This window comes from Amblyomma mixtum, chromosome 8 (assembly GCF_055824585.1).
Source record: "Amblyomma mixtum isolate Tamu chromosome 8, ASM5582458v1, whole genome shotgun sequence".
Taxonomy (NCBI): Eukaryota; Metazoa; Arthropoda; class Arachnida; order Ixodida; family Ixodidae; genus Amblyomma; species Amblyomma mixtum.
In genome coordinates, this window is record NC_143019.1 from 38687692 (window position 1) to 38706614 (window position 18923).

The 18923-nt window shown below is 46.2% G+C and overlaps 1 protein-coding gene across 1 annotated transcript in view; it reads left to right on the forward strand.

The window, feature by feature from the left end:
* The window catches only part of LOC149332141 (uncharacterized), a 35848-nt gene that overhangs the window by 551 nt on the left and 16374 nt on the right, over positions 1-18923 (forward strand). The window lies entirely within an intron of this gene.

Sequence of the window (18923 nt, forward strand, 5' to 3'; positions counted from 1 at the left end):
GAGGTACCCGCGAGCCTCTATGTGCTGGCTTTGACTTGAAGGAATGAGAACGACATAGCAAGAACTTTTGAATTAGAGAGATGACATGGCACAGATTAACGTAGACCTAAAACCGCACACAGGTTCTGTCCAAAACATACAGCCAACCTGGTTTTGCTTATGGTTCAAGAATTGTGTCTTGCTTTGCATCGACGGGGCTTCATATCTCTCGAAGCTCGCAAGAACTTTCTCCTTCTCTGCTCTTATGTTAGGACTTCCAAAAGGGCTGGAGAACCTCGTTACATGGCTTAGAAGCGAACTTATCGTCCTGTACACTTTTCCAGAAGTTTTGTAAATTACAGCGGAACTAAGCAAAGAGCAAACAAATGTAAGGGTAAAGAAAACACAAAACGGACGCCCAGCTAAGTGCTGTGGTAAGTTTTAGAAGCCCTGTAACCATGAAAAAATAAATTTTCTCGCTGCCTGGGGAGATGTGGATGGCTGGCCTCACAAAGCGTGCCGCTCAGTTGGTGCCAAAGTGACCAGGATGCCAAGGAATAAGCTTTTTCTTGGCTTCTGTGTTCTAAAAATTTCTATGGCCACCCGTACGTAGCGTCGGTGTTCTTTGTGTATTCGAAGAGAATACTACTTTTGGAAACACTATGCGCGTTTTTTTTGCTCATCTTCTCATTACTCAGTTTGCAGCTGCCTTTTTATGCATCAGCCACTTTTCAGGGTTAACTTTAAGCTAGACGGTTCACCAAACACAACCAAAGATGTTCCTGAGCGCGAGGAGCTTTACCTCAGCCGAGCAGAGAATACAGGACAAAAAACCCAGCCCTTCCACCAAGCATGAACGGATCTTCTTCGCTAGACTGGGGAGCGCATTGGAAAGCCCGGGCAGCCTTTGTACTTGTCATTAAGTACATCAACGATAACTTTGTAAGTAATGTACGGAAAAGAGACGACAGGCTGGTAGACAAATAGACTGGCTCTATCTTTCTCCGTTACTCAGTACATACATGCCTCATATTTTATTCGCTTTAAGCAATGAAAGAGCAGTTCGATAATTGTAAGATAAACCAAATACAAGCATATTACTTCAGGATCTTTACCTTCTGTCGTGTCTTTAGCTTGGGTATGGTAAATGCTTGACCGTAGTTAAACGTAGTGTTGTAGCTTGAAACAATTCAGACCATGCAGTCAGATACCAAAGAGAAATATAAACCATTGTATGCACCTGTTGTACGCAAGTGTCGTTATACCTATTTTACGACTGCGCTGCCTCAAATGTGACGACGTATGAAAGGTCAGTAAAGCCCATTACCTTTCGCTGTCCCAGGTATAGGTAGAGGTATAATGCCGGTTGATGCCCGCTTGAAAGCTCCGAGGTATTGGTGGAAATTTTTTTTAAAAATTGCCCACAGTACTGCAGGAGCATTCGAAGACTCTAAAACCCGCAGCCATTTAAGTGATTAATATGTTTAAGCCATGAAATATGAATACAGTTTCGTCATATTCCCTTTACTCTTACTACTCCCAACTTTTGCTGCCCTTTGGTTATTCTACTTCAGTCATTCTCAACATGCCTTGATATTGCAAGCCTCGCACCGTCTGTATCTATTAAGATCTGTTTATATCTTTCTAGTCTAACTGCACTCGTTTTTCATTTTTTTCGCGTTTTTTTTTTTTTTACCTGTATAGGCCACAGTTGAGGTCGGCGTCATCTACGCAACTGAGGTGATATTGCGTAGCAAAAAACTAAACAATATGCTGCGTTAGCGAAAAGCAGGGACTAAAGGGAAAAAAAAGCAAGGTATAAAAAGCGAGGCAGGCCTGGGCAAACTCAACATTCCGAGTGCCCTACTTGTGGCGTTTCCACTTGTGTCCGAGCTGAAAGAGCAGACGTGACCTGGAAGAAGAAGTAAAGGTACTCATAGTCGGCACTGCCCTTTGCCCGTTTCTTCCGGCTCGTCTTGAACAAATAATAGAAGGTCAACAAAAGTTCATACAACTCAACAGAAAGTGGACCTTGTCCACTTCAGTTCGCATGTTTGTGCAAGATTGAAAGCGTGCTCCTTCAGTAGCCTGCGCTTTCGAAGCAAGCGCATTATTAAAGGGCAATTGAGAACAAATTGAAATCGTCTTATACTGATTGATCACCGCGCTGTAATGAAAAAGACGCAGCTTAAGCTGAAAACGAAACTTTGTGAGCTAGAAGTGGTGAAAAAAAAAGTGAAATGTAGGTGTCGCTACCGCCAGCCGGTTTCGCTAGGAAACTGCGATGACGTCAAGCCAATTCTTTCTACACAAATCTCTTAGTCTAGGCTACATCACCATTCACTCACCAACCGGGATCACGGAGTCCTTTTAGTTCTTGACGTCACGAGTTCAAATTCAATGGGTGGCTTGTTCCGTGTTCCAATCCAATTTTCTCATAAATAAACGCATCTTTTGTTGCCGGGCAAGCAGGAACATAGACAGAAAGAGGCATAGAATGAATTTTTCACTCACAAAAAAAAAATGGGTCGAGTTGTCGTTAGTACCCCTTTAAAACCAACACCCTTTTGGCCATTTCATAATCGTGATCATCGTAATCATAATCATCATTATTATTATTAGCTAGGGTTTTTTTCGCTGCCTAACAACGGCCTTTCCCAGCGGAGCCTGGAAAGGTCTCTATCATCATCAGCCTGACTACACCCACTGTAGGGGAAAGGCCTCTCCCATGTCTCTCCAATTAACCCTGTCATTTGTCAGTTGCCGCCACTGTATCCCCGCAAACTTCTTAATCTCATCCGCCCACCTAACTTTCTGCCGCCAACTGCTACGTTTGCTTTCTCTTGGAATCCACTCCGTTACCCTTAAGGACCAGCGGTTATCTTGCCTTCGCATTACATGCCCTGCCCAAGCCCATTTCTTCCTCTTGATTTCAACTAAGATATCATTAACCCGCGTTTGTTCCCTCACCCACTCCGCCCTCTTCCGATCTCTTAACGTTACACCTATCATTTTCCTTTCCATAGCTCGCTGCGTTGTTCTTAACTTAAGCTGAACCCTCTTTGCTAGCCTCCACGTTTCTGCCCCATAGGTGAGTACCGGTAGGATACAGCTCTTGTATACTTTTCTCTTCAGGGATATTGCTAAGCTACCATTCATGATCTGAGAGAACCTGCCATATGCGTTCCGCCCCATTCTTATTCTTCTAGTTATTTCTCTCTCATGATCCGGATCTGCGGCCACTACCTGCCCTAAGTAGACATATTCTCTTACTACTTCCAGCACCTCGCTACGAATTGCGAACTGCTGTTTCCTTGCTAGGCTGTCGAACATTACTTTGGTTTTCTAAGGGTTGGTTATATTCTGCGCATTTCTCTATCACCTGATTGATAGTGTGAATGTGGTCTATTGTCGAGTATCCTTCACGAAAGCCTGCCTGATCATTTCGTTGACTAAAGTCCAAAGTTGTCCTGACTCTATTAGCGATTACCTTAGTAAATACCTTGTAGGCAACGGACAATAAGCTGATTGGTCTGTAATTCTTAAAGTCCTTGACGTCTCCTTTCTTATGAATTAAGATAATGTTAGCGTTCTTCCAAGCTCTATATCACATAAAATTCCTAACCTCATTTCGCCTAACCATCTGCCGCCGCCGGCTACGCGTCCTTCCCTTTGCTCTTCACTTTGTTACGCTAACACACAACCGGTTGCCCGCTTTAATCGGTTATCGATTGCTGCAAAATGGAGTACCAAAAGACGGGAGATGAATTACCTAGAAACAAAGCGAACTGAACGAACGAAATAACAACAGAGAAGCAGTTCTTCGTGCCGTAGGTAATGAGGTATTGGAAGTGGCGAGGGAATACATCTATCCAGGGCAAGCAGTTATCCGCAGGTGCGAGCCAAGAGAAAGAAATAGCCCGGAAAATAAGAATGGAGAGGAGTGCTTGAGGCAGGTACTCTCGGGTCATGAATAGCAGCTTATCAGGATCTCTCAAGAGTAAAGTTTATGATGGTAGTACGCTGCCAGTATTCACCTATGGAGAAGAAACGTGTAGGTCAACGAAAAGGGTTAAATTAAATTGAGAACAGCGCAGCGAGCTATTAAAAAGGAAGATGATAAGTATGAGTTACTAGAGTGAGAGAGAGCAGAGAGGATCAGGGAACAAACGTGGGTTAATAATATCCTAGTCTAAATAAAGAAATCTGGTAACCAATGGTTATCTTATGGTAACGCAGCGGATTCCAGGAGAGGGCAAACGTGGCATGAGGCGACAAGGATTAAGTTGCTTTGTGTTATGCCTTATGTTTTAATTAACGTTTTTTGCTACACTTATTTGTTAAAATGTATCGCGATTACTAATATGATTGTACCCCCCCCCCCCCCTATGCAATACCCTCTTCTGAAGGGCCTTTAGGGGTAACTTGAATAAATAAATAAAATGTTGGTGGACGAGATTAGTAGGCTTGAGGGATTAGGGTGGCCGAAAATTGCGCGGAACAGGGTTAATTAGCTGTCATTGTGAAATGCCTTTGTAGTATGGTAGACATTGTCTGAATGACGATGACGATGATTTAGTACGAGCCGCCTTTTTTCCCGATTACGACCATCACGGTGGCGACGAGAGAACGCGCCGTCATTACCGCCCCCGTTGAGTTTCAGACCCCCTTGTAAGGCAATATCCTAGAACGAGCTTTATTCTGCGCGTCCAGTTTTTGTACCAACGCAGTTCCCTCCATCCTTGTTGCTCAGCATCTCTCTGCGCTGATTTTTGGCAAGATGGGCCGAACATTACACCCGTTATGAAAGCATGAAAACGAGACCAGTTTTGCGAGCTGGGGTGGCTAGGTAGGAATGGCGTCTGCTGCTAATCCAAGGTCCTCGGGTGGAATCCCGACCGTTATGGTCGCACTTCGACAGATTTCTTGGGATGGCGTTGCGCACACGAACAAATATATACAGGAAAGAGCAGACGACAGATAGAGCGCTCTATCTGTCTTCTGCTCTTTCCTGTGTATGTTTGGTCGTGTGCGCAATGCCATCCCAAAAAAGCTATGCACCAACTCGCCCAGCAAGAAGTTCTACATCACTTCGACGGAGGTAAACGCAAATGCGCCCTGCGCTGCGCTGTGTGGATGCCCGTTAAAGAACAACAGGAGGTCTAAAATGATACTGAGCCTTCTTAGACGGCGTCCCTCATAGTATATGTGCAGCTTCGCGACGTTCAGCTACACATACCATAGCGTACCGTACCGTACCGTACCGTACCATACCGTACCGTACCGTACCATACCATACCATACCATACCATACCATGCCATACCATACCATACCATACTATGCCATGCCATACCATACAATACCATACCATACCATACCATACCATGCCATACCGTACTGTATTGTACTGTAATGTACTGTACCGTACCGTACCGCACCATACCATACCATACCATACCGTACCATACCATACCATACCATACCATACCATACCATACTGTACCATACGATACCATGCAGTGCCCTATCGTACCATGCCGTAACGTGCCAGTTTTAACATGAAAACGGTGCACTACGTTTCACGTCTCCTGCTGATTAGTATGAGCAAGCAAAAATTGTTGCGCGCTTGCAGTGAAAAGTTTAGTTCATGTATGCAGCTAGTTACCGACTCACCTATAATGAAAGTAAATACAGAAACAGCAGAAGCGTTCCAATGGTTCACCACATATAATGTGCAAAAGAGACGACGACAAGCGAAGGGACGCAAACGACATCATGTCGTCTTCATATCGGAGCGAAAATTCGGTCCGTCAGCGTTATTCAGAATATGTCTGTGAAGTGTCGGTGTTCAGAAGAGCGCTGACAACACATTTTGTAGCCGTAGATCTAGCAGCTCTTTTTGTGTGACCTTTCAACGTGCTCGGTTTTACGGGCCTTCGTGCCCTCAGAAACATTCAACAACCTCTTACGACGCATATTTACTTGAACATATATGAGGGACAGTAGAGTTTAAAATCAAAATTACAGACAGTCTTATAGTTGAGCGCAAGAAACTGCGGAGTTTGGCCGTTGAAAGCAGCAAGCTGATTTAGAAAAACCAACTGATTTAGAGCTGTTCTGAGAACGCCCCTACAGCTACACACTTCTTGAGTAGGCGGATACATGGTAACACAGTGAGTACTCTCTGACTTACGATGGCACTTGGCTGCAGACTTGTGTCTTTATTAAAAACGCCTTAAAACACGGACCTGCAATATTACTCGAGGCTTGACGGGCATTAGAAAGCGCAAACAGTAGCTGCCAAATCTCTAATTAATTCTACAAGCCTGCACAGGCAGACGAGCCAATTTCCTCACATGCGTCAGACTAGGTACCTCTGCACGTGATTGTATTCCTCTGTGCTTATTGCTTCTTTTTTTTCTTATCCTCCCCCCCGCCCCCCCGACCTCGGCTTCTGTGCCTTTTTCCCTATTGTTCTGCCCAATGAGACGGGGTGTCCAAACGCTCTTGGTGAAAGCTTCCGACATAAAAACTATCCAAAACTGTGTTGGACTAATAATATCAAAGCATGTAGCGCAGCAGGCTCGTTTGAAAAAACCGAGGCTGGCAGTCGACAGCGTAGAAAAAGTCGGCTGTAGATTATAGGCAGAAACGGCCTAGCGTCATCAAATATGTGTATATGAAATAGGGGAGAAATGCTGGCTAGTCGATCGGAGCTGTAAGTTCATTGTAGCGCCCAGATAAAGTATGGGTACTCGAAAACTGTGCTAAACAAGAAACTGTTTTTAAGTATCAGAGCTGAAGAAATGCGGAAACAATCTTTCATCACAACAACAAATAACGATCTAACCTCCACCGACAGCATCAAATAAGCTTGATTAATATGGCAACAGATAATAAAGATAATTCGTTGAAAAAAAGCCGATGTGTTAAAGGGTTGCGATCGTCAACGCAGGCAGACAAAAGATCCAGCAGTCCGCCTTAAACAGAGCATCCCTCGTCACTTCAATTAAGCCTGACGCGGCCCTCATCGTTATCATTAGCCGAGCGAAGTATACTGTAAGACAAAGAACTCGCCCATTGATTTCTCTTTAACTCTGTATTCCTCCGGCCGCGGCTACCCTATCATCCCAAATTTAGCGTCCTTATCTCCGCCAGAATCGACTTCCCTCGTTATCCGTTACATCATGATAATATGCCAGGGGTTATCAATTCTAAGCATCGCTTATCACGCGTAAGTCGATGTAATATGCATTTCGTACCCAATACATGGACACCGCATTATGTTGCTCTTTATATATTCTGCACGCATGTCATCACCAAAACTTTGCACACAATAATTATCCTCCCCATGTCGCTTCCCCACAAGGCAGCTTCGCAGATATGGCTTTGCGGGGGAATAAGATTAACAGATGAGCATTCTCAATTTTCCAAATACCAGCACGTGGGTAGCAAAAGAGTTACCTTCCTATTCTCTTATACGTATCTCTGTACGCTGCCATCCCCATGCTTCGTCCAACACTATGTTCCAAACAGCCCAGCCTTGCAGCCCAACTACATCCGTCCCTATGCTTCGCCTACTACCACGTCCCCATCCCCGCAAAAACAGCCTTGCAGATCAATGCTAAGTATTCCTGCGCCATTCAAAACGCACTGTTGCGCCCAAATGATTTGTCCAACACCACGTTCCAAACAGCCCAGTCTTTCAGACCACTCAAACCTATGCCCGCGCTAATTATTGCCTATGTATTGTCAGTACAACATTCCAAACAGCCTCATATTGCAGCATCCACATGCACCATATTTCTGCGCCATTCGAAGTGCAATGTATCCGTCCCCAGGATTTGTCTAATACCACGTTCCAAACTGCCCAGTCTTCCAGCCCAATGTGATGTGTTCCTGCTTCGTTCGATACGCACTGCATACTTCCATATGCTTTGTCCAACAGCACATATCCCAAACAGCTCAGTCTTGCAGCCAAATTCACCGTATTTCCCCGCCATTCGAACTAAACTGTATCCATAGGAACGAATGCTTTGTTTAGCACAACGTTACAAACAGACCAGTCTTTCAGCCCAATGCCATGTATTTCTGCTCCTTTCGAAACGCACTGTATCCTTCCATATGCTTTGTCAAACGCCGCTCGTCCCAAACAGCTCAGTACTGCAGTCCAATGCAACGTGTTCCTGTGCCATTCGAAACGCACTGTATCCGTCTCTATACTTCGTCCAACGCAACTTTCCAAACGGCTCCGTCTTGCAACCCAGTGCCCAATGTATTCCCAATGCAGCCGAATGCATTCCTGCGCCAATCGAAACGGGCTGCATTCGTTCCTATGCTCTGTCCAACACAACGTCCTTGACAGCCCAGTCTTTCAGCCCATTCAAGGTATTCCTGTGCCGTTCCAAACGCACTGTACCGATCCCAATGCTTTGCTCAACACCATGTTCCAAACAGCCCGTCCTCCAGCCCATTGCAACGTAGGCCTGCTTCATTCGAAACGCACTGTATCGGTTTCCTATGCTCTATTCAACACCACTTTCCGTACAGCCCCACCATGCAGCCCATTCCAACGTATTGCTGCGCCTTTCGAAACGCATTGTACCATGCCGCATGCTGCTTTTCGTCCTACACTCCAAACAGAAAGGAATAAAGAAGCAGTAAGTTTGTCTTCTAGCAAACACCCTTTAAAAAAGTCAGTGCGCTAGAACAGACCTTACTCCCTTTTTACTCACATCTAGGTGTATTCGTGTTTACAGTGCATGTTTTAAAGTGAAAGGAGAGACGCTTTTTATTTAATCACGATGAGTGACACCAACAAGAGACCATTGTTCCGCTCCTTTAATTTGCTGCCACCGTCATCGTCGTCAACATTATCATTATGGTCAAGCAGGTCACGTGTCCCCTTCTTGCGCCCGCTGAGGGAAGCTGTATGTCGGAAGACTTCCTAGCCACATCACCCCCCCCCCCCCCCCCCCGGATCCCTGCCACCGCTGACGACGTTTCCTTTCTCTCTCGGTGTCCAGCCTGTAGTTCCTAGTGACAGCCGGGCACCTGTTGTGCGAATGACATGTCCTGGCCGGGTTCCTTCCCTCCTCCCAATTTCTGCCACGACATTGTCCGCTCGGGTTTCTTTCTATATCCAAGGTACCCTCTTTCTGCTCCCTTACTTTTACTCGTCCTTTTTTTTTTCCTTTCTGTCGCTCTCTGCGCTCTCCTTAGTGTCATGTGAGCCAACAGTTATCGTAAAGGTACCTCAAACCAATGCGTAAGATATGTCATCTGCACTCTACATTCTGTTTCTATGCAACCTGACAAAGCGGAGTTTGCTGCGAAGACACTAGCCAAATAGAGCGCAGCGGTCAGCTATGTACCAGAAGCTTTCGTCGCCTCTGTTGTGAGCGTATGCACTTGGTCGATGCTGATGCTTCGTTTAAGATTACAGATTGGACGTCATCAGATTTAAGCACGGCTTAAAAGTAACGGAGTGGATTCGACGAGAAGGTAAGCGTAGCAGGTGGCGCCAGAAAATTAGGTGGGCGGATGAGATTAAGAAGTTTGCGGGGATACGGTGGCCGCAACTGAAAAAGGACACGGTTGATTGGAGGGGCAAGGGAGAGAGAGGCCTTTGCCCTGTAGTGAGAGTAGTCAGGCTGCTGCTGCTGCTGCTGCTGATGATGATGATGATGATGATGATGATGATGATGAGCACTGAAGCGTATGACGCGGAAGTTCGAGGACCTTTCATGATAGAGCTCCTAATTCCCGTAATCACAATATGAAAGGCGGTCTGCATTTCAAACGTAGGCTGTCGGGCTTTGTTTCGGGGAAGTTAACCAAAAGAAAAAGCATATACATTTTTATTTAGCTAACTACTTCTTTATTTCGAAAACATCTTTTCCGTGACGCTTGCAAAAAACGTGCGCTCAAATTAAATTTTCGTTCGGAGGAAAAGGCTGAAGAAAGCGCGTTTAAATCCAACTTAGCCCAGCACCGGCGAAGTTCGGAACCACCTTTCTTTCCCTCTTTCTTTTTCTTCTTTCTCCGCCTCCCTTGGTTTCTTTTTGTTTCTTTCTTTTCTTCCTCCTTTCCTTCTTTCGTTTCGGTCCTTGCTTTTTCTTTCTTTTATTGCTCTTTGTTCGCAGAAAATAAAGCAGAACACAAAAACAGTCTATGCCTGACAGAAGCTCTTGTCCTCCTATGTAATATAATCGGCATACGGCCCAACTCCTTTTTTTAAAAAAAAAATACAGACCTTCTATTCAACCCCTTCCAATACACTTGCCCATATAATATTACCCGTACCAAATTGGATCCATTTTTTTCTGATTTGCATCGCGAAGCGCGTCGCTCACTCCATATGCCCGGAAAAATAATGACGCGGAACATTATCCGTCCGGTGGATGCCCTACATTTCAGGTGACGCCATAGAAATAATAACGAACGCACACCGAGTGCGTCAACGAAGGGAAGATGGAGAGGACGGGGAGGAGGATGATGGTGAGGGGGAAAGTTGTAAAAGAGGAGCAGAATCGACGACGAGCTGTCTGTCTGCGAAAACGGATAGAGAGGTAGATGGAGAGAGAGAGAAAGAGGTGCGTAGAGAATGACGTCCGCGTGACGTAGTGGTTCGCTCATATCTCTCAATCCGCGCGGTATATACGAACCGAAGAGACTATACCTTCCCTGCTCTCTCTAGCATAGACCACTACTAAAAACACATAGAGCGACTCAGCATCGGCGAGAGGCGCGTTCAAAACCCAAGAGCGCAGCAGAGCTGCCGGAAAACGCTGAGAGAAAGAGAGAGAGGGGGAGAACCGGGAGAGGAGGATCAGACGGAGTGAGTGAGTCCGAGCGTGCGTATGCGTTTCTAGAGAGAGCGAAAAAAAGAGGGAGAGAGAGTGACTGGAAGAGACGGAGAGATAGAAAGGAGAGGTGGTTGAGTGTCGGCGCGCGCGCGTTCGAAATGTCAGGGTTCAACGTGCGTACCCGCCGGTGACCCGGACGGACCAACGAACGACGAAACGCGGAAGTGGCCCGCTGCCCTTTCTGTCTCGTCCAATATAAAACCCGAGCTCCCCGCGCACAGCAGTGTGTTCTGTGCTCTGGAGTCTATTTCCGCCTCTGTCTCTTCAGTTCCGCGGCGGTCGATGTTGTAATATGAGCTGTGCTACGGGCCGCTGGATGCCAGGGGGGTATATAGGGAGTGCATATACAGTTCAGTCGCACTACTCCATGTTTATTCTGTCACCACCGAAGCCACATCACGCGGCCGATCCGAGTACGAGGTCACTATTCTTCTGCTCCTCCATGCTATATCTTCTTCTTTGGTCGGCCCACCAGAGTGCTGTGTCTCCCAATAAAAGCAATATCTCTTTCGGCTTGTTCGTTGTAAACGAGACTGCATACAGTTTAGCAGGATTTAGAAGGACACCGAAATGCATGTCTCGCTCACTGTTCAATATTGTTGGCTAAGAAGAGAAAAAAAAATGTCGTGCGAAGTGTCGAATACAGATCACCACTTGACAACAGCTCAGGAAGCAAAATAACAGAAGCAAGACGTGAGTGTATATAATGGGCAGTCGGTCCACTTCTGCATGGCTTAAAGTTGCCAGGCCTTCAGTGACACTGATATGAACAAAAATCAAGTGATAAGTTTGTCGACGGTACAATGGCATTCAGTGAGATTTTTTTTCCCCTGGAAAGAGAAAGTCGCGACTAAAAATATGCAAGCTTTCTCAATAACCTCACATGAGAGCGTGACCTCCTACATAGTGAAAACAGCATGGAATTCATTCAGATGCCTGATGCGTGATCAAGAGGTCTCAAAAGGATAGCTTCAACAAGTATACTAACCTAGGCACCCTTCAACTTGAGTTGGAGGAGCACACTGAAGAACCCTTTAAAGCCTCTGCAAATTTGTTATACTATTTGACTCCTTAAGGAAGCGCAGTTCAGGTGGTCTGTTCGTTTTTTGGCACTGTTCCAGCTCAAAGCAGAATGCACTCAGAGTCTGGACGTTAAATTGGGAATAACGATTCCAATGAGGCTTCACATGGTGTGGGGGACAAGACCGTAGAAAAATAAAAACATTCCTCAGCGCACAGCATAAAGTTGATGTAGTGACACTTGAGAAAAAGCGGGGAGTACGCTAAAGGATACTTTACTCCCTTTTTGCCCCTTCCTGTTTAGAGTGTAGCGACACATGAGCGAAAACGGCGCCCACACTTTCATTCTCACGCATGCGTACTAACTGTAGTCACATCCATTATGGTACCGCCTCTTGATAATCTACCGCTCTCATGCCAAGCAAATGCGTGGCGTACTAATCTGGCAACGAAGATTTCTGCGGATGAAGTTACTCTAACCGATACCAATATGGCAGACACTGGCATAAATTTAAGCTTGCAAACGCATTTCTTCAACGTTTTTAAGACCAGGGTGCTCAGAAGTATGAAATGTTCTGTTTAAATAGCCTTCACCGCTTGTTGAAGCAGTGGGCAGCTAGTTTTGCACCTCTTTCTGTGCAAGTGTCCTTCGAAGTATCATTATGGCCCGCAGATTGTTAGCTCTACCTCTTCACAAAGTTCTACCTGTTTGATAGACTGTACAGTCGAATGGCACGACCATATAAAGAAGAGAAAACTGTGGGGACGCCTAAAGCCACCTTAAGAGTAGAATGCGATAGCATTACAATACAAATCTGTCGCAACTTCTGTTGCAACTACTGTGTGTGTGCGCGCCAATTTCTTTGCAACTATCGGTTCACCATCCACCATATTCGGACCGCTAGCTGCAGCAGCAGGTATCTTCTAGCTGTGACGGTGCCGACATCGGCATACGTCAGTTTTCGTATGAATTCTTATTTCGATTCTCTATCTAGGTTGCTGTCTAGAAACTAGGCAGCTCACAACCTGGTGGGCAGGTTGTGATGACGTCACAAGGTCATGTGGTCTCCCTCGACCAATCAGGGTGGTCTATCATAGCAGGTTGCAATGATGTCGCAAGATCCCGTTGCCTTTCTCAACCAATCAGAGAATTTTGTGATACCGGACCTCAGCGGGGTTTTGGTGTGACGACAACTATAACAGTGTCGCATTAAACCTTTCTTTTTGTGCGATCGGCATGGTCGAATGCTGTGCGATAAGGCAGAAAGGCGGACTAGTTGATCCCTGTGGCTAATAGACATGTTTTCTGTGCATCGAAAAAGTATAGGACATTGTATGTTTCAACTCACCCTTTCCCATTTTCTACGTCGTTTTATGTTGACGTCTACTACCATAGCGTCTGCTACCACGTCGTTAAGCTGTCGTGGTGCAATTCGATAGCACCGGCAGTGAGATTGAGGAGGTCAGGGAGGCTTCCAGAACGCGCTGAGCACGCCGTGCACAGGATTTGCTTGCTTCTTTAGCGGGCGAAGGATTGAGAGTGAATTACTTCGTGGGTGAGTGTTTTACCCTCAGAAAAACGAAACCCAATGAGCACGAGTGCGGCGGAACAGCCATCAACTCCTGATGCTTAGTAGTGATAGCTCGCGTAGTCGCTTCTGCTGTCGACATCACGACGTGTACTGACACCACAGCTTCGAACTCGGGCTTGTAGACAGGCAATCACAGACAAGTGCGCGGCTGAAAGGGACGGACAACGCTGGAACCACAGATAAAAAACAAAAACAAAAACAAAAAAAACGAGCACGGGATCTTGTGTCGTATGTGCAACGGGCAGGCCTCTCGACCGAGGTTGTTCGCTTTCGTGTGAGAGACAGCATGCAGATCAGGACACGACGTCAATGAGGACTCGTCGACTCGAGTGACCTAGACCGCGACATCGTGACGCTGGCGAAGCGAGCCGAAACTAAGCGGCTCCGAAGCTGACCGGGGAACGTGCACTGAATATGCTGACGTCTTAGCGCGTCTGAGCGCGTCCCAGGACATCCGACGCGTCGGAAATGATGAGCTGTGGTAAAAAGCGCATGGCAGGAGAATGCTAGGGGCTTGGACACTGTGTGGTTGGAATTATTGTGAAAGTGTGAAGAAGTGCACTGGAAGATGCAGTGCATAATGACATTCAAAACGCTGTGTAGCCGTTGGGAAGTAGTGCAGTTAGGAATATTTGGCGTCGCTGTTGGCATCCAGATGAATCTTTAGCTAGAATTCAACCTCTAATTACCCATACAGATGCAGAAAAAGAAAGGATGCAGATATGATTCACTATAACCGCTGTACCACACTATGTTATCTCGATTGAGTAAAATGATGTTAAAAAAGAGTGACGTATCCAAGAGATGTCAGTTATTTATATAAAGTCGCCAAAAATTGTAAAGCATTGAGATATTTAAATTTCACTTTTATGACTATGTAGGTCGCCAGCCCTCAGGTAACTCCCTTAACGACGGTTTTTATGGTGTTAAAGTGAAGTCGAGCTATTTGGACTAGTTAGTGCCCTAACAACGTGATGCAAGCTATGCTCAAAGACCAAGCACGAGAACAAGAGGCAACTCTACCAATGTAGACTAGCTGCCAGTTCTTAACGTTGAAAGCATAGTTGAGGCTGCACGGTGGCTCAGTGGTTATGGCACTCGGCTGCTGATCCGAAAGACGCCGGTTCCATTCCGGCCGCGGCGGTCGCATTTCGATGCAGGCGAAATTCTAGGGGCCCGTGTGCTGTACGATGTCAGTGCACGCTAAATAACTCCAGGTGGTCGAAATCTCCGGAGCCCTTCACTACGGCGTCCCTCATAGCCTGAGCTGCTTTGGGACGTTAAACCTCATAAATCAAACCAAACTATAGTTGACCAACTTGGTTTGCATTCAATCTGGCTCTATTAGCGCAAAGGAAACGAGAACACAAGCAAAGCGGACGAGATTCAATATGATAGCTAGTTTTTTACTGCCTTTAAGACGTGCTTTCATGGCGTTAAAACAGCACAGAACAAGAGAAAAACGGCAGCAGAAAAACATCACCTCAAATGCAACAAGACTACAAACGGGGCTAGAAAAACAGAGAGTGAAAGGAGGAAATTACAATGGAGAAGAGAGCATTATCGTTTTTTTTTTTGTATCTGTTGTATCCCTGCTTTTTTTTAGTGTGATTCTAAAGTCATGTCTTTTTTTATGTCCTACGCTGGTTGACAGCCCTGAAAGCCTGTCGAAGCCAATAAATAACCAGTTGCTGGTCGGCGGTATGGTATTGTCTCTTCCCTCAACTTGTTACCGCCTTCGAGCGTACCTTACACCACACAGTTTGTAATTCTTTTACAGAAAGCGGTTATCGAAACTAGGTAAGCGAGGCATAATGAGCGTTTAACGTGACAATGTTGACATCTTAAAAGCTTTGCTGACGTTTCAACGGCGCACCAGTCTGTGGACCACGGATGTGGGTGTGGAAAAAGGAAGAAGAGGCAGTGAGGTAGATGCGACCTGCACCATTGTTCACTGAGCTCGCGGAGCATACAGTAGACGTGCCTGGGTGTGCCGCGCCCATGACCTCCCAGTCACTCCCGCAGGTGTAGCAGAACCGGTGGAATTTAAACAAGTGGGGGTGGGGCGGCAATTAAGGTCCTTACGTGCTGTGAATTCGAAAGCATCCTCTGACCTAAAGACTTTTACACTGAAGGCCTCCAACATAAAAGCCTTTGACCTAAAGGCATTTGAACTTACGGCCTTCCCCTCAAAGGGTTCTCACCTAAAGGTCTTGAACCTAAACGTCTTTACCAGAAAGTCATTTTCCCCGGGGGCCTTTACCGTAAGGTCTTTCCAATAAAGACCTTTGACGTAAATACCTTTACAGTGAAGACATTAACCTTGAAAGCCCTCACCCGAAAGGCCGTTCACCTAAAAACCTTACCGTAAAGGCCTTCAACCTGAAGGCTTTTAACACTGCCATTTTCATTAATCTCCCCCCCCCCCAAACCAGCATAGCATCGCCAAACATTGCCTCGTTTATTTCCCGCCATTTCCCGCATCACGTGACTAACTTCAGAGGCTTCTCCACACACATTTTCCAGGTTAGGAAAGCAGTAGTGCTTTCGCACTAAAAAAGATAAATATAAAATATGTGAAAGATGACCAAAAGATAGGAAGTTTGTTCTAAAGAGAAAAGGAGTAATTAAGACTGCGAAACGAAGTTTGGCTTCATTTTGGTGCCGCAGTGACCCGCAGTCCCTGAAGTTCCACGTCGTATCCGTTTATGACAGCTCATTTAATCAGTCTTCCTGACTTCAGACGCCAGCGACACAGGAGTATCGAAGTCGATTTCAGTCTCCTAATAGCCGCCGTTGCGTCACAGAACACACGCCTTCTGTGAAGAGCTGCTTTCCAGTTATATAACCAACGGCGCCATTGAAAGCTGCAAGCCATGTCCTTAAAGGGGCAAACCTTTGAGTCTGATTATCAATTGCCTAGCCGATATTACAATGGAAGCTGTAGAACTGCTTGATGAAACAAAGCCATTAGTGCAAATATGAATGCAGTCGACATACACTTTACGGGGGAGTGACGGTGTAATCTACTTGGAATTCTAGAACAACTCACGTAACTGAACTTGTGGATGAGCATGTGAATTCGACGATAAATCTGATTGATTGATTGATTGATTGATTGATTGATTGATTGATTGATTGATTGATTGATTGATTGATTGATTGATTGAAAGTGAACTAGTGAGTGAGTGATAGCGAGAGAACGAGTAAATGAGAAAATGATTGCGCGAGCGAGTGAATAAATCAGTGAGAGAGCTAGTTAGCAATTGAATGGGCAAGTGAGAAATTAAATGGCTAAGTGAACGAGCAGTGGTGTCATCGAGTGAGCGAGCTAGTCAGCGGTTTGATGAGTGCATGAATTGGCAAGTGACTGAGTGGGCCAATGAGAGAACCAGCGAATGAATGAGCGAGTGAGATGGCAAGCGACTCAGAGAATTAGTGAGCGAACAAATCGTACAGTTAGCGAGAAAGTGCTCGCTGGCACACGTGCGTCTCTTCGACCCGATGACAACAAATCCTTTCGTCAGCATACCAACGCACGTCGTACTTAGTTGCCGTGTCTCCGACTTCGTTCGGCGCCTGTTTTTATTGACGGCACCATCCCTGCTGCCATGTGATCCCACAGCGCCCCCGACGAAACGTAAACAGAGTTTGTTGTGAAAACACGCGCGCAGCGACAGCCCAAGCCGCTCCCGATCAGATCGAGTCTCGAAAACAGCCGGAGTTTCCTGTCGGAAGCCGAAAAGGAAAGGAAAGAAAGGAATCGAGTTCCAAGCCTTTCTCTCCCCGTGAGCTACGACACCGTATGATCCCCTAGAACAAGCGTGATTCCGCTTCCGACTTCCGATGTACAATGCCGCCGTCCTGACATCCTCTTGTTTTTCTTCCGTTTCCGAAGCGCGTTCTATTCCCTCTGAAAGAGGCAGGGGAAAGAAATGAGGAGTCAAGAAAAAAAAAAGGGACGCATCCGCCGTAAGGAATGAAATATCGAGGCAGTATATATGCCTAGCGAGCATTTTTCTCCGCGATGCAGCTTCGCGTGATATGCGCGTTCGGCGTGGCAAAATAGCAAAACAAGGGAGAACAGAACGAGCTCACCGGATTGGAAATGCATAAAAGAAGCGATTCCGAAAATGCAATAAGAAAGAAACGCGATCAAGCGAGCGCGAGCCTCAGAGATATGCTTGGGGTGTGGGTCTCGGTCTTGAGGCGCGTGCTCGTGTCGATAGGCAGCAAAGTGTTTTCGGGGATATGTTACATCTTTCGTTGATAGCTCTGGTGATGAGGCGACAGTTCTGCGCTAAGCTAACGTTTTCAGGTGCCTCGTGCCTCTCGTGCCTCTCCTCTCCCCTTTCCATGCATGTCTGTGGTGTCGTCTGATGTCGCGTCAGGACAGGGAGAAGGAACAAAAAGTAAAAGATCAGCTGGATAGATGTTCGCGTTTCTCTAGAATGAGTGAGTTAGTGTGAGTGAGTGAGTGAGTGAGTGAGTGAGTGAGTGAGTGTCAGTGAGTGAGAGAGAGAGAGAGATAGAGAGAGAGAGAGAGAGTGAGTGAGTGAGTGAGTGAGTGAGTGAGTGAGTGAGAGTGAGAGAGAGATAGAGTGAGAGTGAGAGAGAGATAAAGAGAGTGAGTGAGTGAGAGTGAGAGAGAGAGAGATAGAGAGTGAGTGAATGAGAGTGAGAGAGAGAGAGATAGAGAGTGAGTGAGTGAGTGAGTGAGTGAGTGAGTGAGTGTCAGTGAGTGAGAGAGAGAGAGAGAGATAGAGAGAGAGAGAGAGTGAGTGAGTGAGTGAGTGAGTGAGTGAGAGTGAGAGAGAGAGAGATAGAGAGTGAGTGAGTGAGTGAGTGAGTGAGTGAGTGAGTGAGTGAGTGAGTGAGTGAGTGAGTGAGTGAGTGAGTGAGTGAGTGAGTGAGTGAGTGAGTGAGTGAGTGAGTGAGTGAGTGAGTGAGTGAGTGAGTGAGTGAGTGAGTGAGTGAGTGAGTGAGTGAGTGAGTGAGTGAGTGAGTGAGTGAGTGAGTGAGTGAGTGAGTGAGTGAGTGAGCCAGCCGTACTTAGCTACATCAAGAGTCTTCTTGCCAAAAATCAAACGTCAACGAGAATGAGACTTCCACAGGGTTGACGGCTACGAATGCACGATCAGCTTCTCGAGAAAACTATGAACCGAACAAATTTAATTGGACATCCCATATGTGTACACAGAAGTTTTTTTGCGTTCGCAAAGGGAAGAATTGAGTGTGTGTGGGAGGGTTAGAGGGATGACATGGAGAACAAAAGGTTCTGTTTGTGACAGGTGAGCCAAAGCGTGCTAGCGAGCACTTTTCGCGATGACCGCACCAGCCAGAAAAGGCTACAAGGCTATAAAGCTTACGACTCGGACGTCTGCACAAAGCGAGAACAATAAACCAGGGAAACAGCGTTTTACGGCTTTAATGGGGAGGGGGGTTCTGACATAGTTTTTTATT